Below are 18,251 nucleotides of genomic sequence, written 5' to 3'. Positions count from 1 at the left end.
CTGGAGAAAGGATAGGCTACCCATTCCAGCATTTTGGCCTTCCCTTGTGAAAAGGGCTTAATTTCCAAAATACACAAGGCTTAATTTCCAAAATATACAAATAGCTCATATAACTCAATAAACCAAACAACTCAACTGAAAGATGGGCAGAAGTCCTAAATTGACATTTCTCCAAAGAAATACAAATGGCCAACAGGCACATGAAAGGATGCTCAACATTGTTAATTATTAGAGAAATGAGGTAACCACCTCACACTAGTCAGAATAGCCATTATTAAAAATTCTACAAATAAGTGCTGGAGAGGATGTGGAGAGGAGATAACCCTCCTACACTATTGGTGGGAATATAAGTGGGGAAACCCACTATGAAAAATGTATATAAGTTCCTCAGAAAACTGAAAATAGAATCACCATACGTTCCAGCAATCCCACTCCTGAGTATATATCCAGACAAAATCCTGATTCAAAAGGATCCATGCACCCCTATGTTCACAGCAGCAACTATTCACAAAATCCAAGACACGGAAACAACCCAGATGTCCACCAACAGATGAATGGATAAAGAAGATGTGGTACATAAACAATAGATACAATGGAGTGGGCTTCCCAGGTGGCGCTAGTGGCAAAGAACCTGCCTGCCACTGCAGGAGACGTAAGAGACGTGGGTTCAGTCCCTGGGTTGGGAAGATCCCTTGGAGGATGGCATGGCAACACACCCCAGTATTCCTGCCTGGAGAATCCCATGGACAGAGGAGCCTGGTGGTCTACAGTCCATGAGGTCACAAAGAGTCGGACACGACCTAGTGACTAAGCAACTACAAGCTTGTAGATAATGCAATTCTCTTAGTGTCTGACTTTTTGTCTACTGGTCCATCAGTTACCAAGAATGGAGTGTGAAAATCATCAGCCGCTACTTCTCCCTACAGTTATTTCTTAATGTGTTCTCATGCTCCGTGATTGGGTGAGTACACATTTAACATTGTTAGCTCTTCCCGATTAGTGACCTTTTTTCATTAAAAACCTCCCTCTTCATCTCTTGTAGTACTCTTTGTCTTTAATTTTATGTTAATAGACCCATATCAGTTTCTCCATAAATTTATAATATATAGTTAAGATTTCAATATCTTTTTCTATCCTTTTACTTCTAACATAATAATGCTTTTATAGCCTTTATATTTAACGTGAAACTCTTGTAAATATCAAATAGGTCTTCCTTTTTTTTTTTAATCCAATGGAATTAAGCTAAATAAAGTGTCCTAAGAATAGAAAATACATTTTACCAAGATGTTATGGACATTAATAACAGAGGAGCCTGGCGTGCTGCATTCCATGGGGTTGCCAAAAGTTGTACACGACTTAGCAACTGAACAACAACAATAACTACACCAAGATGGGCCCAGGAAACTAGTAGAAAAGCAGGAACTGTTTTAGTAATCAGGAAGGTGCCTGTTTAATATGAAAGGAAGAACATTTTATTTTTTTATTTTTTATTTTTTTGTTGATAAATTTATTTATTTTAGTTGGGGGCTAATTACTTTACAATATTGTAGTGGATTTTGCCATACATTGACATGAATCAGCCATGGGTTTACATGTGTTCCCCATCCTGAACCCCTGTCCCATCTCCCTCCCCATCCCATCCCTCTGGGTCATCCCATTGCCCCAGCCCTGAGCATTTGTCTCATGCATTGAACCTGGAATGGTGTTCTGTTTCACATATGATAATATACATGTTTCAATGCTATTCTCCCAGAACGTCCCACCCTCCCCTTCATTTTAAATCCAATTATCCGGGTGGCCTGAATTTACTAAGCTATTTCTTAACCTCTAGTTTTATGCTTTCTTGACAGTCCTGATCCTAGAATGTATTACAAGAGGGAGGAAAGCACTTAATTTCAACCTCTTAGGGGAAAAAACAGCAAGCCAAAAAATCAAGTAAGAAATTTTTGATTGTTCCTCTTTAGAACTCTGCCTCTTACTGGAGATGTGCTTGCTGGATAATTAAGTACTCTAGCGATAATCAGGGGAGTTAAAATGCTGGAGCAGAAAGACGAGATTTCATTATTTTCCAATAACCTGTAGTCTTTAGGCTGTGGTGCCCCTACAATCAATATTTTTATCTCTGTGAGGGCAGTGTACATTCATTTTGGTACACATCTAGCATTTTCAAAGAGGCCATTGTCTCACACAAATAGAGTCAGCCCCGTACTCTGTTATTATAATGAATTTTCCTCCAAGAGGCATAAAGTACTTGGAAAACGGCAAACTCCTGTTTTAACCAGCAAGATTTCCAGCAGTTTTAATCAATGTTTTTTTTAAAGAAGAAAAAAAATCACCCTGACAACAAACAGTTGTGTTTATCATCTCTGCCATGAAATAGTAAGGATCTGACTGCTGTCCAGGTAATCAATTTCCATGAATTACTAATAATAGTTATAAGACCGAGTGAGTCTCTCAGGCTCAGCAACTCAACAGTTGCGTGTAAGCTATAATTTGTATTAAAAATAGTCATCTCATGATACAAATCCTGGGACCATACTAACTGCTAACTTCTATGTAAAAGATATAGTTTGTTATTTATACAATCTGTGCTTGCTATAAGGCAGCTAATCACACAATTAAGGCTTATTGCAGAATTCTTATATGTCAAACATTTTAATTTAACCTCCAAATTTAGTTTTTCAGCTCTCAACATACCATGGAAATCATGTTTTTAAAATTTGCAATTGTAACATAGTACAGACTGACCATTTTGCTAAATAATTAGAAGAAGAGTAATTTTAAATTCAGATTTCAAGAAACACATTGGATCCTAAACTGAAGTGCTGTTTACAAAATCCTCCCAGACAAAACCCTCCCACTTCATGAAATAGGTTCTATGCCTTGCTGCCTTTGAAACCTGAAAGAGGAAGATTTTGTTGTTTTTATTGTCTTCTGACTATATATTTGCATGTCTCTGACTTTGATTCACTTTGCTCTCTGAATGTGAAAAATGAAAAGGCCGTTATCAATGTGACACTTGCTAGGACGGTGGCCGAGGTCCCTCTCGGCACCTGAAAATCTAGATCATGAATCTCGATGGAGAAAGATGTCACTCCATAAATATGTAAGATGTCCTTAAGCTGAGAGATCGATCATGCTGGCCTTGTTTGTCAGCTGCTGAGGAGCAAAGCTGTTCTCCTGAGATGCTGAGGTCCCAGCAGAATCTCCCTTCAGAAAGAAGCTGGCCTGAGGATTGCTTTCTTTCTGGTTGGTGCTTCTCAGAGAATGTCCACCAACGTGGAGAACAGAGAAGCATTAATCAAACTGCAAAGAGGAAACCCCAGTAATCAACATTATCCACAACTCTAATCTCTTATGGGTTAGGCTGAGAAATTTGGACGGAAGATCAGTTTAGGTATGATTTCCGTTTAGGTGTGAGCTGTTGCTTTATCTTGATAGTGTGGAATTCCACCTTTTGCAGTCAGATATGAACACACATCATACCATTCCTTGGGTTCTCAAGGCAAGAATACTGAAGTGGTTTGCCATTCCCTTCTCCAGTGGACCATGTTCCATCCAAACTCTCCAAAGATGGACAGGGAAGCCTGGTGTGCTGCAGTCCATGGGGCTGCAAAGAGTCAGACACAACTGAGAGACTTAACTGAACTGAACTGAATGAATACATATCAGAGGTCAGGGCTGAAAATCTGGGCTTGAAATAATTGCCCCGTTAGTCCCACGTAATGCCTGCCTTCCAAACATTTAAGCATTTTGAGATAACATACAAAATGTGCAGCATAAATTTTTAAAGCTCTCCTATGAAAATGATAACACATAATACCAAATAAATACAATTTATGGTTCTCTGGGAAAATAGAAGGAATCGAATTATTCATGAAGTTGGATTTAACATGGTTATCAATGGGCTGTATGAGACTAACTGACAGGTAAAAAATATTTTCACCACCAAGAAGATAATGTGACCTTAAGTTCCTTTCTACTCCGTGCACTGCTGTATTTGAGCATGTTTTCTGAACTCTAAAATAGAAAGGCCATGAGAATATACAGTGCCAATAACTCAGTTATATTTAAGGAAATGATACTTTTTGCTACCGTATGCATTTGTGAATGTGTAGGGGAATATTTATCAGGGAGGTGTGGGTGAGGTGAGGGGAGTCTTTTGGAAAATGAAATTGTACAAGTTAAAAAAAAATTAAAAAGACCAACCAGACATCTGTATTCTAAAGAAAGGTTGTATATATCTTTGCTTTTTACTAATGAATGTTGGATGCAACAGTTGTAACTTAGACACAGTTACAGCAAATTTTTTTTGTCTGTTTTTATTTCAAAGTCTTAAAATGCTAATGCAGAGTGGGATGACTAAAACTGTGTAGGCCAGTTTCCCTCCAGGCAGGAAATTTCTTAGAGAGCAAACATTCCAACAAATAGTTACTGAGAAGCCTCGGGAACCTTCTGTGAGTCCCGCTGTTGAGTCCTGTGCTTCTCTCCCAGGGAGCAGCCTGCACAATCGCTGCTGGGAGAACGTCTTCATCTGCGGTGGACGCGGTGGACGGTCCCTCTCGGTGACACAAGTTCTTTCACGTCACCACATCCTCCTTATGATGGAGAGCAGCTCTTCACCCGAGCGTCCTCCAACCTTGGGAGAGGGGATTGTAGCACCTTCAGACCTCCCCTCCTCCAGGCTGAAGAGTGTTTCACACTCGTTCCTTTAGAAAGCACAGGAAAGGAAGCAAAATCAGCTCTCTCACGTGTTGGAGTCATTGTTCTCTTGGAAAATGAGGGGCAAGATGGCTCCTTTTCTCTTCCTAAAGCAAACAGATGCAGGCATTTGTCCTTAAACAGGTTGTAGGCGTGCAGGTTGAGAACCGATGGGTCTCGTGGAGGGTGTTCCAGGTGTCACAGAGAATATCAGAGAGCAGTGGACACACTGGGTGTGGAGGGATAAGAGGGGAGTGACATGCTGAGGGAGTTCTGGGCAGGGGGAGCCATGGGGACGTTTGTTTTTATTTTGATTCTTTTCCAATGAAACCACTGACACCGGGGGTGTTCTGTTTGAAAAACTGGACGCAGAAGAATTCTGGTGCACTAAGGGTGTGGATGGGCTTCCCAGGTGGCCCCGTGCGTAAAGAATTTGCCTGCAATGCAAGAGACATGGGTTCAATCCCTGGGCTGGGAGGACCCCCTGGAGGAGGGCATAGCAACCCACTCCAGTATCCTTGCCTGGAGAATCCCATGGAGGGAGGAGCCATGTGGGCTGCAGTCCGTGGGGTGGCAAAGAGTCAGACACGACTGAAGCGACTGGGCACGCTCACAAGGGTGTGGATATGCCAAGAATCTGATTATGGAGGCAGATGCGTGTTAGCGTCCTCTTTTCCTGGGGACCACTGGCTCGGCCAGCATCACACACTAACCTGGGGGAAGGCCCCAGTGACTGGGAGCCCCCTCCCTTCCTGTCACCATCCTGTTAGACAGCCACTGTCAGTGGAAGAGCAGTCAGTCTCTCCTCAGTACCGCACCTTTTACTTTAGCATTAACCACAATGGTGCTGCAGCCTCAGAAAAATGGGTAAGAAACAACTTCATTCTCCTTTTACAGACCAAGCTCCCAAGAAGATAAACGACTCACTCAGGGTCACGGGGGTGAATGTGTCCAGGACCCAGCTGGCCAGACTCCCTGTGACCCCACCCAGCCCTTTCATCTACACAAACCCAACTCCCATCTACTAGCTTAGTGAGCTGGACAACAATCTTAGTAAAATAGGATGAGGGACTTCCCTGTGTGGTCCAGTGGTTAAGAATCCACCTTCCAGTGCAGGGAACTCAGGTTCCATCCCTGGTTGAGGGACTAAGATCCCACATGCCTTGGGGCCACTGAGCCCACTGCTGCAACTACTGAGCCTGTGTGCCCTGGAGCCTGCATGCGAAAATGAAGATCCCCAGGGCCGCAACTAAGACCCAAGGAGCCAAATAAATCAACAGCTAAAGAAAATAGAATGGAAAGCGTCCCATCGTCGCCTTTACAAGCCTCACTTGTCTCAGGCTGTGTCTTCACGCAAGGGGGTTTGAATTCCCAGGAGTGAATGCTGTACTGCTGGTCTGAGAGGACTCAGGGGAGACCAGAGGGGAGGAGCAGCCTTTGCAAGGTGGGGGACCCCGTGGAAGGAGGCAAGCCGTCCCCTGCGAGAAAGGGACTTGATCAACCTTCAGCTTTAGGAGAAGAAAATCCCTGAGATTTTGTTCAGGGGCCAGACAACATCTAACAGTAAACAACATCCTTAAGAAATCACATCTTGCCTTGGCCCCATCCAAGAAATGTTGAGGATGACAACCAACCTCTGAGAGCTCCATAGAGAAACACACACACACACACACACACACACATACACTGGCACACGCGAGCAGATGCATTAGGTTGGCGGCCAGCTGTGTGTAGCTAATCTCTGCTTTTGGGTGTCTGATGCCAGTGTCTGTCTGACTCCAGCAATGCCTGCTCCATATTGATGCTCTTCACTTTCTTTTCTGACCTTGAAAATGCATGGAAATATTTTCCTCTGAACCACTGTTCTGAGCTTCAGAAGTAAAGCCCATCCGTGGCAAAGGGGGGAGCGCTGGTTGTTCAGACTTGGTGCGGTGAGCTCTGTAGTAAATCAAGTCCCCCCCGCCCCCCCCATGTGAGACAGAATGCGCATCCCAGAGAGGCTCTTAGGCTGGCCAGAGAGCAGAAGTAAGTGCCCCCGTGTTCAGGCTCTCCAAACAGCTCGAGGACACACAACCAGGAGGCCCAGCAGGGCGTGAGTGCCAGTCGAGCAGGAACCAAACCATCAGGTTCTGTTGCACAGACTCTGAAGGGACCCTGTGTTTTGTTTGCTGTGGGCTTGCCCTGCCTCACCCCACACAATGCTGGACACTGTGGATGTTGAGGGGGGACTTCTACTAGGAAAGCTGATACAAGCGGGTCATAGGTGGAGGCCAGGGCAGGACCCCACTCACTGCCAGCGTGTGGCCTCGGACACATCTCATGGGAGGGGAGGATTGCCCACTGTCTGGAAGTGCCAGCTCCCAGGCTGCTGTGCACCCTGCTTCCCCGTCCTGGGCTTCCATGGGAGACGCGAGCTGAGCCTTGGAGAACCAGATGGCTGATTTTATGTGTCACGTTGACCGGGTCACAGCGTGCCCAGATGAGATACCATTGTGTGAGGGTGTTTCTGGGTGAGATTAGCACTTGAGCTGGTGGACTCAGTAAAGCAGGTTGCCCTTCCCATGTGGGTGGGCATCTGCCAATCCACTGAGGGCTTCCTGGCTCACTGATTGTACCAGGATATCCATCTTCTCCTGGTCTTGCACTGGAATTTCCACCATTGGCTCCTCTGGTTCTCAGGGTTTGGGGCTCGGACTGGAACTATATCACTGGCTTCCCAGGTCTCCAGGTGTACACGGCAGATCATGCAATTTTTCTCAGCTTCCACAGCCATATAACTCCTCTTAGTATATAGAAGATAGACAGACAGATAGATAGATAGATTGATAATCTCCTGCTGGTTCTGTTTCCCTGGAGAACCTGAGTAACACAGAGGACCGGGGCCACAGGACTGTTTTGAGAGTCAGAGCTCCAACCTGAGTCTTCAAAACACAAAGCCAGGACTTCCCTGATGCTACTGTGGATAAGAATCGGCCTGCCAAGGCAGGGGACACGGGTTCAATCCCTGGCCCGGGAAGATTCCATATGCTGAGCAGCAACTAAGCCCGTGAGCCATGGCTAACAGGCCCGAGCGCCACAGCTGCTAAAACCTGTGCACCTAGAGCCTGTGCCCCACAAGAGAAGCCATCATGATAAGGCCTCGCATCACACCGAGGTGTAATCCCTGCTCCCTGCAGCTAGAGAAAGCCCATGCAGCAACGAAGACCCCGTGCAGTAAAAAATAAATTAATTAAAACACCCACAAAGCCAGCACTCTTCTGACTGGTCACACTGCCCCAGAACCAGTAAGATGGCAACATTCACAACAGGACGGCCTCCCCCGCCTGCTCACAGGGCTCAAGATGACTGGAGAGGTGGCTGAGCCTGGAGTACAAAGCCCCTGAGATGGTTTTAGGTGGCACCAAGATGGGCAATAACTATCAATGGACTTATGCCAGTTATCCCCTTTCAGTCAATCTAGTTCCAGCCAGGAACAAAGTCCCAGTTGGGTGTTAGTGTTTAACGCCTTTCCAATGCCCCAGGCTCAGAGCCTTCTGCAGACAATAGCTTCAGGCCAGCTGTTTATAATATTGTTGTATATTCACTGCATTGGCTTTTATAGTTACTTTTCCCCATTTGTGACAGGTGATGCTTATTTTTTATTTACAAAAGTGACACGACATTTAAAACTCAATGTATTATTTTACAAAAGTTAATCAGCTTAAGGAAAAATACTAATTAATTGAGAGGACAAATAGTGCACAAATTTCACCAAGATTTGGAAAACACTGGTACAAGACCTAGGGGACAATCTTGGTTTTGAAGCCTGGCTCTGCTGTCCTCCAATCATGGAGCTTTGTGCAATCATCTAATTATTGTTAAATAATGAAACAATGAAAATAGAGTTATCCTTGGAGTATAAAATAATAATAAATTATCATTGTTATTGAATGTTATATTTAAGAGTATCACACCTCAGTAATGTTTGTAGTTGTCATTTGTTGCTATGACAACTATGGGTGGACAAAGGGTGTGCAGAGGGCACCCAGATACTGTAAGATCTTGAATGGAGGCCTGAGAGCTGAGGCCTGGGGAAGGAGGGAAGAGGTTGTCAGTTCTGCTCAGTAGTAGGAATTGAAGAGCTATTTGTCAGAGAAAGGATTCCTGCTCGGGTCACAAGGGCAACAGGATGCTTGTCACCTGGGCCAGGGACACAAGCTCCTGCTCTTGTGGGGAATGAAAGGGTCTCTGCCAATGGGGGATCCAGAGAGGGGCCTTCAGGGGTACCCAGAGCTGGATGCCCACTGCTCTGTTACAGATGGGGGCACATCAGCCAACAGCAGAGAAGCCAGCCCTTCACGGAGGGGATCCCAGTGTCCTTCAGAGTTCACACTGAGATGCTTGGATCCACTTCTTCAGGTGCCTCTGGGAAAGGCTCCTGCATGGTTCCTGTTGGCCTCGTTTAGGGGACACCTGGAAGAGGAAGGATCACGGGATGTTGCATAGCTCCTCCTACAGTTTTGGGACCATGAGGGATACTATTTTTCTCACTCATCTACTGCTTTGCTTCACTTAAAAAAAACCCCAGGTTTTTGAGTTAACATTGACATATAATAAACTGTGCATGTTTAAAGTGTATGATTCGATGGATTTGGGGGTATGTATACATCCATGAAACCATCCCCAGAGTCAAGACAATGAACAGATTTGTGTCCCCCAAAGTTTTCATAGTTATCCATTCCCCCCATCCTCTCTACACCCCCATCCCCAGACAGACTTTTCTGTCATTGTAGATGAATGCGCATCTTATAGAATTTTGTATAAAAAGACTCGCACAGTATGCATTCTTTGTCTTTCTTGTTCAGCATGAAAAATCATCAGTGTTGTTATAATAGTTCATTCCACTGTATTACTTAGTCCAACACATACGGACTGCAAGTCCACCTGTTGATGGACATTTGTATTTTTTTCCAGCTTTTGACTATTACAAACAAAGCTGCTCTGAAGTTTTGAGTACAGTCTTTGTATGAGCATATGCTTTCATTTCTTTTGGGTAAACACTTAGGAATGGAATGGCAAGTTCGTATGGTAGGTCTATGTTTAGCTTTCTAAGAAACTGCCAAAATGTTTTCAGAAGTAGCTGTATCATTTTATATTCCAATTAGCCATGTGTGAGGATTCATTCCAAATCCTCCCCAGCACTTGCTGTGGTCAGTCTTTTCCTGTTAGCCATTCTAATGGATATGTAATAATTTCACATAGTGGTTTTAATCTGTATTTCCCTAATTGAGTATTCATGCTAAGCACTTTTTCACATGCTTATTTGTCATCTGCAGGTCTTTTTTTTTTTTTTCGTAAATTGTCCATTCAAATATTTTCCCATTTTAAAACTAGGTTGTCTTATCATTCAATTATAGAAGTTCTTTATGTATTTAGATACAAGTCCTTTGTCAGATAAATTTTTAGAAATATTTTCTCCCAGTTTATGGCTTGTCTTTTCATATTCAAAACAAAGACTTCTGAAGGTTTAATTCTTGATAATTTTATTTATTTTGGCTGTGCTGGGTCTTCACTGCTGTGAGGGCTTTTCTCTAGTTTTGGGGAATGGGGGCTACTCTCTAGTTATGGTGTGCAAGCTTCTCATTGTGGGGGCTTTCTCTTGTTGTAGAGCACAGGGTCTGGGACCCACGGCTCTAGAGTGCGTGGCCTTCAGTAGTTGCAGCTCCCGGCTCCGGAGCACAGGCTCAGCAGCTGTGGTGTACAGGCTTAGATGCTCCAAGACGTGTGGGATCTTCCTGGATCAAGGAGTGAACCCTTGTCTCCTGCACTGGCAGGAGGATTCTTTGCCACTGAGCTGCCTTCCTTTTAATGAAATCAATGTAATAGCTTTTTTATTATATGGTTTGTGCTTTTTGTTTGTTTTTGTTACATTTTAGAAATCTTTGCAGAATCTACTTCAATGTTTTCTCTAGGAGTTTTATAATCTGAGCTCTTACATTTAGATATATGATCTATTTCATGTTTATTCTTATATATGGTGTGAGGTAAGGGTTGTTTTTTTTTTTTTTGCATGTAAATCCAATTACTCCAGCACGATTATCCTTTTCCTATTAAATTGCTGTGGCCTCTTTGATGAAAAGCAATTGATTGTGTATACGTGGATTGATTTCTGGACTCTATTCTGTTCCATTGATCTCTGTCTGTCTTTATGGCAGTACCATACTGTCTTGATGACTCTATCTTTTTAACGAGTCTTGTAATCAAGTAGCATACATTCTCCAATTTCGTTCTTCTTTTTCAAAATTGTTTTGGATAAATTATGCCCTTTCCACTTCCATGTACACTTAAGAGTCTGTTTTCTGGTTTTAACTTGCCTCCCTGCATGATGAGAGGTCTAAGTACATTCAGTTTACCTGAGCACTTAGGAAAGGTGGTGAGTGCAGCCCCTCTGGTGCATGAAACAATAGGCTGGAGAAAATGCCTGTGACTCTCTCTCCCTGCACCCCTTCCCCTAGCTTGTATACTTATTTAAGGAATACTCTGGCAATTAAAATTCCTGTTATATAGTCATAGTCCATGTCAAGCATGTCTTCATGGTTGAGTCTCTTTCTCTCATCTGGATGCCAGCAATCAGGAATCATAGTAGAGATGAAGACAGAGGAGCACTTATTTTAATAGGCTAGAAGACTTCCTGGCATGTTTGGAGTAAATTGTGCTACAGTCATGCAGAACTGGATTAATGTCTGTCTTATAAATAAGACCCAAATGTTATCACTTTGTCTGCAAAGTGTAACAGCCAGTGTTACCCAGTTACATCTCCGTCTGCTGTGTTAGGAAGCATTCTCGACCTTACTGTTTTATGTTTCTCTCTGAAGTACTAGGAAAGGACTTTATGTGACTCAGTCCAAGAGAGCTTTGTACCATAGCCCAAAGCTGACAAACACAGAATCCAGCCCTCTTGGCCACAGGACACAGAGCTGGTCCAGGGTAAAGATGCGAGGTGCCTAGAGCATCACAGGTACCAGCCATCGGGAGTCCTGAGAGTGAGTGATCCATGAAATCTGCACCCTGGGTGCCTCCTCCTCCCCCTAGTCCTGACCTTGCAGGACAGGTGGTGGGGGAATGCTTTGAGAACCTGCAGTGGATCTTCGTCATCAAGGACTCTCATTTCCAGCCGAGTGCCATGCATTTTCTGTATTCTTTTAAATTAAAAAAAAAATCTTGGCCTCTTTATGCTACTCCCATCTTCCAAACCAAACCAAACCAAACCAAAAAAGACACAACATATTCCTTGAACTGAGTTTACATAGTAGGTTTTAACCAATTTGATTTTTTTCATAAATCATACTTTTCTTTTGAGAGGTTTCTTCTTTGTGCCATGGGGAGAGGAATAAATCTGTACATCATTAAAGGCAAGAAGGAGATAGGAGATGCTGCAAGAGAGGGCCAGGTGCCTTCTGTGGCTGCTCAGGGCAAGGAGGAAGCACTTCTACCTCCAGGGAGAGACGCGGGGTAGAGAGGCATTTGACCGGGGCCTGAAGGTTGACACCTGTCAGTTTGTATCACCTTGTCAAAGGCAAACAATGACAACAACACCGCATCACAGGTAAGGAACACCTTGTAGGAGCCAGGTATCCACTAAGTGCTTTTGACATTTTCCCCTTTAATCTCCCCCAAATCTGGTATGCACACTCATATATACACTTATATATACATATATTACATCATATATAATGTATTGTGTATGTATATTGCCTCTGTTTCACAGATAAGAACACTAAGGCTTGGAGAGAGGCTAAGTCACTTAATTGAGATTTATCATTATTAGCAGCTAATAAGCATAAAAGTCAAGACCTGAACTCAAGCAGTCTCATATCTTAGCCCAAACATTAGCAGAGAAAAATCTTTCTTTACATTAAATGGACTTGACTTGACATTAAATGGAGTCTTGTGTGGAACTATTTCGGCCTTTTTTATTTAGACTGTTTCAGTATTGAAGTGTGTTGAAAAGAATAGCTCAATGAATACTTTCCACCCTAAAGCGCGTGTGCACTGATGGTTGTGAGGCTTCTGCTTGCAAGCAGGCATGCGGGGAGGACCGACCACACCACCCCTGTGCCCTTACACGCATTCATGGAGCTAAATAAGACTTTACCAGTTACAGTAACACCCGTCAGTTATCTGTGCTGTAGTGTAAACAATGAAATTCTTATTATGTACTCAGAATCCACAAAGCCATTTCCATGGAAACTCTGTTTTCATGTCATATCTTTAATGAATAGGTAATGAAAGAAATGCTGCATTTACAACTTCATTACTAGTTTAAAAAAAACCCAGCAAGCACACGCACTCACACACATACTCACAAACCCAGCCATAAATTTGAATTACGGTCGTTGTCATGTTTTAGAACATGGTGAACATCACAGAGGAATTTTCAAGGCTGTCATTTTGGATTGAATGGATGGAGGGAAGACAAAAAGAAAAAATATGTCACTAAACCTTACCCACCATGCCAATAACTTACAGCATTAGTCTCACTCTATCTCATCATGATTTTAATAATTTCGGTGCAGAGTGCGTCCCAAGCATGTTTGGGAGTGGAGAAAGGAAATGTCAAATGAAACCCTTGTTTCCTTCAGATATTCCCAGATGACCTGCCTCTTATTTGAGAAGATATGTTAAAAATGGTTGTCTTCTTCAAGACTCTCCCATCGCGAGAAGGTTGATGAGCTGGGAAACTGATTTGCTATTAAAGGACTGCTTTAATGGAACATAAAAGATCATTTAATCACCAAGGGGAATCGGTTCTGTGACATCAGTGCAAGTATCTTAAAAAAAAAAAGCGCCTTTCATAAGTATAATTAACAAAGAATGTGTAGCCTCCTTTCTGATGGTCTGATCAAGACACATGAGCAGGTCTGAAGGAACAGAGATAGAACTGCGGGAAGACAGGTAAGAGGAAGAGGCCAGGACATTGTCTCCATATGCACAACTGCCCACCACCTTCCGGACAAGCAGACTGGCGCTTCTCTGCCGCTGCCCAACCCCTCTCTACCCCGTGCCACGGATGGAATGTGCAGATGGGATAAAACATCTCAGGGACAATTCAGTTGGCACAGAAAATTATATGAAACCTATTCCCATTCCATCAAACCATCCTGTCTTCCCATCCTTGCCCAGGTCAAGTGTCTGATGGCTTAGGAAATGTCTCTTATTTCCCTGCAAGGGTTATGTACCATCAGGAGACCAAGCAGTGATGCCCAATAGTTCATGGAGCAGCAGGTCCTCATTCACTGGATCCCACCATTTGAAGTCTCTGATAATCTCAATGATAACTGGCTAAAGCCCATCTTTGTCCATTACTAAGGGAGCATGCTAAGAAAATCCACAGAGTAAGAAAGATTCAGAAATGATTTGTAGACTTCTTTCAAATGCCCTTGGGGGTGGGGTGCCCATTTGTCTAGAAAACATAATTTATCTATTCATTAAAGTTGCTTCCCTGAGAGCTTTGGACAGGTGATTTTTTTAGTGTAACTCTAAGTACGTGAAAATCATAAAGCTGCATTTCTTTAATAATACTCTACGGATGAGAGGCATCATGCTGTAATAAAGAAAAATACTGTTTGGGCTCCCTTCTAACTTGCTGTGTGGCCTTGGAAATTCACTTCTCCAGATGGTTTCCTTATCTATACGTTAAATGGGGAGGACAAGATGATCTCTGAACTTCTTTCAGCTTTAATGTTTTATGAATTCATGTGCTTTTCACCAAACCCCAGGCTGACCCACCTTTTCTAGGCTGAAGCGCAGGAGTTGCCTGTGTGAGAAGCATCTGGAATGACACAAGCACTGCCACTGGAAGGACCCACAGGGCTCCTGGCCTGATGGGGGTTCCCGCTCATTATCTCTGCCCATGGTCACTGCAATCCGAGTCCACACAAGCCCCTGGGCAAATGACAGCTGCAGCCTCCCTGGGGGATGCTGTCCTGTGTCTTAGTCTTTGAGGGGCCCTTGATGTGAACTCGTGAGGGCTCCACTGCCAGGATTTACACGAGCCTGCCTCTAACACACCTTCCAAACCTGGGATAATCCATCCAGCCATTTCTGCCTGATGGACTGGAGCACTGACTCTGCACTGGGAGGGAGGAAGTCACAGCCCTGGGCTCACAGTCAGACCTTTTGGGCTTGGGGTCCACCTCTGTGATCCTGGGCAAGTCAGCCCAAGTTTCCCTCTGCAAGGGAGAACACCTGTCCTTGAATCTCTATCCAGGTGGATCTGAGGACCACCAGAGAAAACGACAGAATTGATTGATAAACTATAACATGCAATACAAGGATTACAGAAAAAAATGGAGCAGATGCACTCGCTTCCTTCTAAGACTCAACAGCCTCCCAGTTCTGTCAGTTCCACAGCTGAACCCCTGCTGGCACCAACTGTATTCATTAGTTCAGGTCAAGGTCAAGGCTATGTTCTGCCAGGTTCCTTTGTAATGCCTTTTTTTTTTTTTTTAAAGAGATTAGCCATTTTCTTTCCTTATTTCTACTTATAGTACCTTTCACAGTGTTGAGCTTCCATCAAAACTCAGTCAATAAAGAATCTGCCCACAATGCAGGAGACCCAGGTTCGATTTCTGGGTCGGGAAGATCCATCAAAACTCAGTCAATAAAGAATCTGCCCACAATGCAGGAGACCCAGGTTCGATTTCTGGGTCGGGAAGATCCCCTGGAGAAAGAAATGGCAACCCACTCCAGTATTCTTGCCTGGAAAATCCTATGGACAGAGGAGCCTGGCAGGCTACAGTTCATGGGGTCGCAAGAGTCAGACATGACTTAGTGACTACACCAAAACAGTGCTGGACAGAAAGTACTCCATGATCATAATACTTTATATATGCTTGGGTCATCTACACAAAATACAAAGTGACTTTTTCCCTGTAGATGTCATCTTCTAAAGGACAAACGATCCTTTTGATGAACATTTCCATTTCTGGAATTCTACCCTAAGGATATAATCTGAAAAACATAAAAAGTTTAATATGTAAAGATGTTCATTGAAGACTTATTTATAATAGGGAAAAACTTTAATTTATATACATGTTCAAAAGAAGAAAAGGAGTCAATGCATTGGAGTGTCTCAGCCATGTAGACTACAGTGCAGCCATTGGAAACAGTATCTGAAAGAGTGGAAGTCCATAAAGACATCTAAGCAGGAAAAAAAAAAAACAAAACAGTGCAGAACTATAGCCTCACCACTAATCCATTTACTCAGCAAATATCTCTTGAGCAGGTGCCATGATTGTTACAGGCGTGGAAGCAGAGCCATGCACAAGACATGTGAGCTCCAGGCTCTAGTGGAACGAACACACCAGCGGTAGCAGGCAAGGGGTGGAGAACTATGAGAAGCCAACAAATAAGCAAACGAGAAATCCTAGATGAGGCAAGAAAGGACTGGGGCCATCAGGGAAAGCCTGTCTGTGAATGAAGTATTTGAGCCAAGATCTGAATTCTAAGACAGAAACACCCGTGAGAACATCAGTGGGATGAGCGCTCCAGCAGTGGAGGAGTCAGTGCAAAGGTCCTGAGGCAGGAACAAGGGTGGCTCATTTGCAGGACAAACAGAGGGCACAGTGTGGCAGGGGCACAGCATGAGAGAACTTTGGAAAGGATGCAGGGCCAGGTTCTGAGGCCTTACAAGGAGGGGAGTCAGCCAGGAGGCTGTGATGAAGATAGAAGGAATCCCAGGAGAGGGTGGTATGTGAGACCCCAAGAGAGGAGTGGAATACTCAGCTGAGGGCCACACAGCAAGGTGTCAGAAAGGTGGGATCAGAGAAGGGCAGATTTCCACAACACGGAGATTGAAGGGGACACCACTAAGAGACAGGTATCTCCCTGACCCCAAACCAGAAGCCTGGTTGGAGCAGGTCAAGGAAGTGGAGACAGAGATTGTAGTCAGTTCTTTCAAGGAATTCTGATGAGATGGGAGTAGAAACCGGGGTGAGAGCTAGAGGTGCTGGGGGCCCAGGGAGGCCTTTTTCCCCCAAAGTTACAGTGACTTGGTTTATAGTAATGCTCCAGTGACAGCTTCTTAATTTTGACAAACGCAGCAAGTTTATGTAAGATGTTAATTTCTGGAATCTGGGTGAACGGTATCTAGAAACTCTCTATCTCTGCAACTTGTCTTTAAATCTCAAAGCACTGGTGAAGCCCTTTTGTGCTGTTGGGAGTGAGGAGGGAGAGGCTAACAATTCAAAAGAGGAGAAGCAAGTCTCTGAGAAGGTGCTCAGGTAGGAGCAGGACCAGCCTGGACCCACATGGCGGGGGCGGGGGCAGGGACCTCAGGACTGGTGGTGCTGGTCATGGGAAGAGGAGCACATGCCTTTTGCTGTTCCTACTTCCCCAACGAAGAACAGTTACCAGGTGAGACAGGAGCACAGTGAGTGTGTGTGTGTGTCTGTGTGGTGTGTCTGTGAATGCGTGTAATTTCAGAAGCTCTGAAGCAGGAACGTGTTGGGTGCATGAGGGTTCGTGGCTGTGAGTTTTACGGTCAGAATGGCCATCATCAAAAAGTCTAAAAACAATAAATTCTGGAGAGTATGTGGAAAAAAGGGAAACCTCCCACACTGTTGGTGGGCTTCCCAGATGGTGCTAGTGGTAAAGAACCTGCCTGCCAAAACAGGAGACTTAAGAGATGCGGGTTTGATCACTGGGTCGCGAAGATCTCCTGGAGGAGGGTGTGGCAACCCACTCCAGTATGCTTGCCTGGAAAATCCCATGGACAGAGGAGCCTAGCAGGCCACAGTCCATAGGGTCGCAGAGAGTCAGACACCACTGAAGTGACTTAGCACAGTACACAGCACTATGAAGATCGGCATGCAGATTCCTTAAAAAACTAAAATTAAAGTTGGCATATGATCCAGCAATCCCATTTATGGGCATATAACTGGAGAAAACCACACTTCAAAAAGATCCATGTATCCCAGTGTTCATTGCAGCACTATTTATAATAGCTAAGACATGCAAACAACTTAAATATCCATCAACAGAAGAATAGATAAAGAAAATGTGGTATATATAGATAATGGAATATTACTCAGCCATAAAAAGAATGAAATAGGGCCATTTGCAGTGACATGGTTGGACCTAGAGATTGTCATACTGTGTGAAGTAAGCCAGATAGACAAAGACAAATATCATATGAAATCACCTATATGTGGAATCTAAAAAAATGATACAAATGAACTTATTTATAAACAGAAACAGATTCACAGACCTAGAAAACAAACTTATGGCTGCCAAAGGGGAAAGGTTGGGGGGGAGGGATAAATTAGGAGGTTGGGATTAACATATACACACACCACTATATATAAAATAGATAATCAGTAAGGGCCTACTGTATAACACAAGGAATTCTACTCAGTAATGTGTAATAACCTATATGGGAAAAGAAGCTGAAAAAGAATAGATGGATATATACATATAACTAAATCACTCTGCTATACACCGGAAACTAACACAGCATTGTAAATCAAATATACTCCAATACAAAAGAAAGATTCATGGCTGTGAGTTTT

General features: G+C 43.8%; 1 long non-coding RNA gene across 1 annotated transcript; it reads left to right on the top strand.

Moving 5' to 3' along the window:
• The first annotated feature begins 781 nt into the window (after positions 1 to 781).
• LOC145523453 (uncharacterized) lies at positions 782 to 13,461 on the top strand. Its single transcript, XR_014066568.1, has 3 exons — positions 782 to 961; positions 1,851 to 1,935; positions 13,323 to 13,461. It is a non-coding gene; the product is annotated as an uncharacterized LOC145523453 (long non-coding RNA).
• Positions 13,462 to 18,251: the final 4,790 nt, after the last annotated feature.

Source organism: Giraffa tippelskirchi, chromosome 2, assembly GCF_054371585.1.
Source record: "Giraffa tippelskirchi isolate mGirTip1 chromosome 2, T2T-mGirTip1v1.2.pri, whole genome shotgun sequence".
In the NCBI taxonomy this organism is placed as follows: Eukaryota; Metazoa; Chordata; class Mammalia; order Artiodactyla; family Giraffidae; genus Giraffa; species Giraffa tippelskirchi.
Note: the sequence above shows the minus strand (reverse complement) of the source record. Positions and strands in the feature narration are given on the sequence as shown.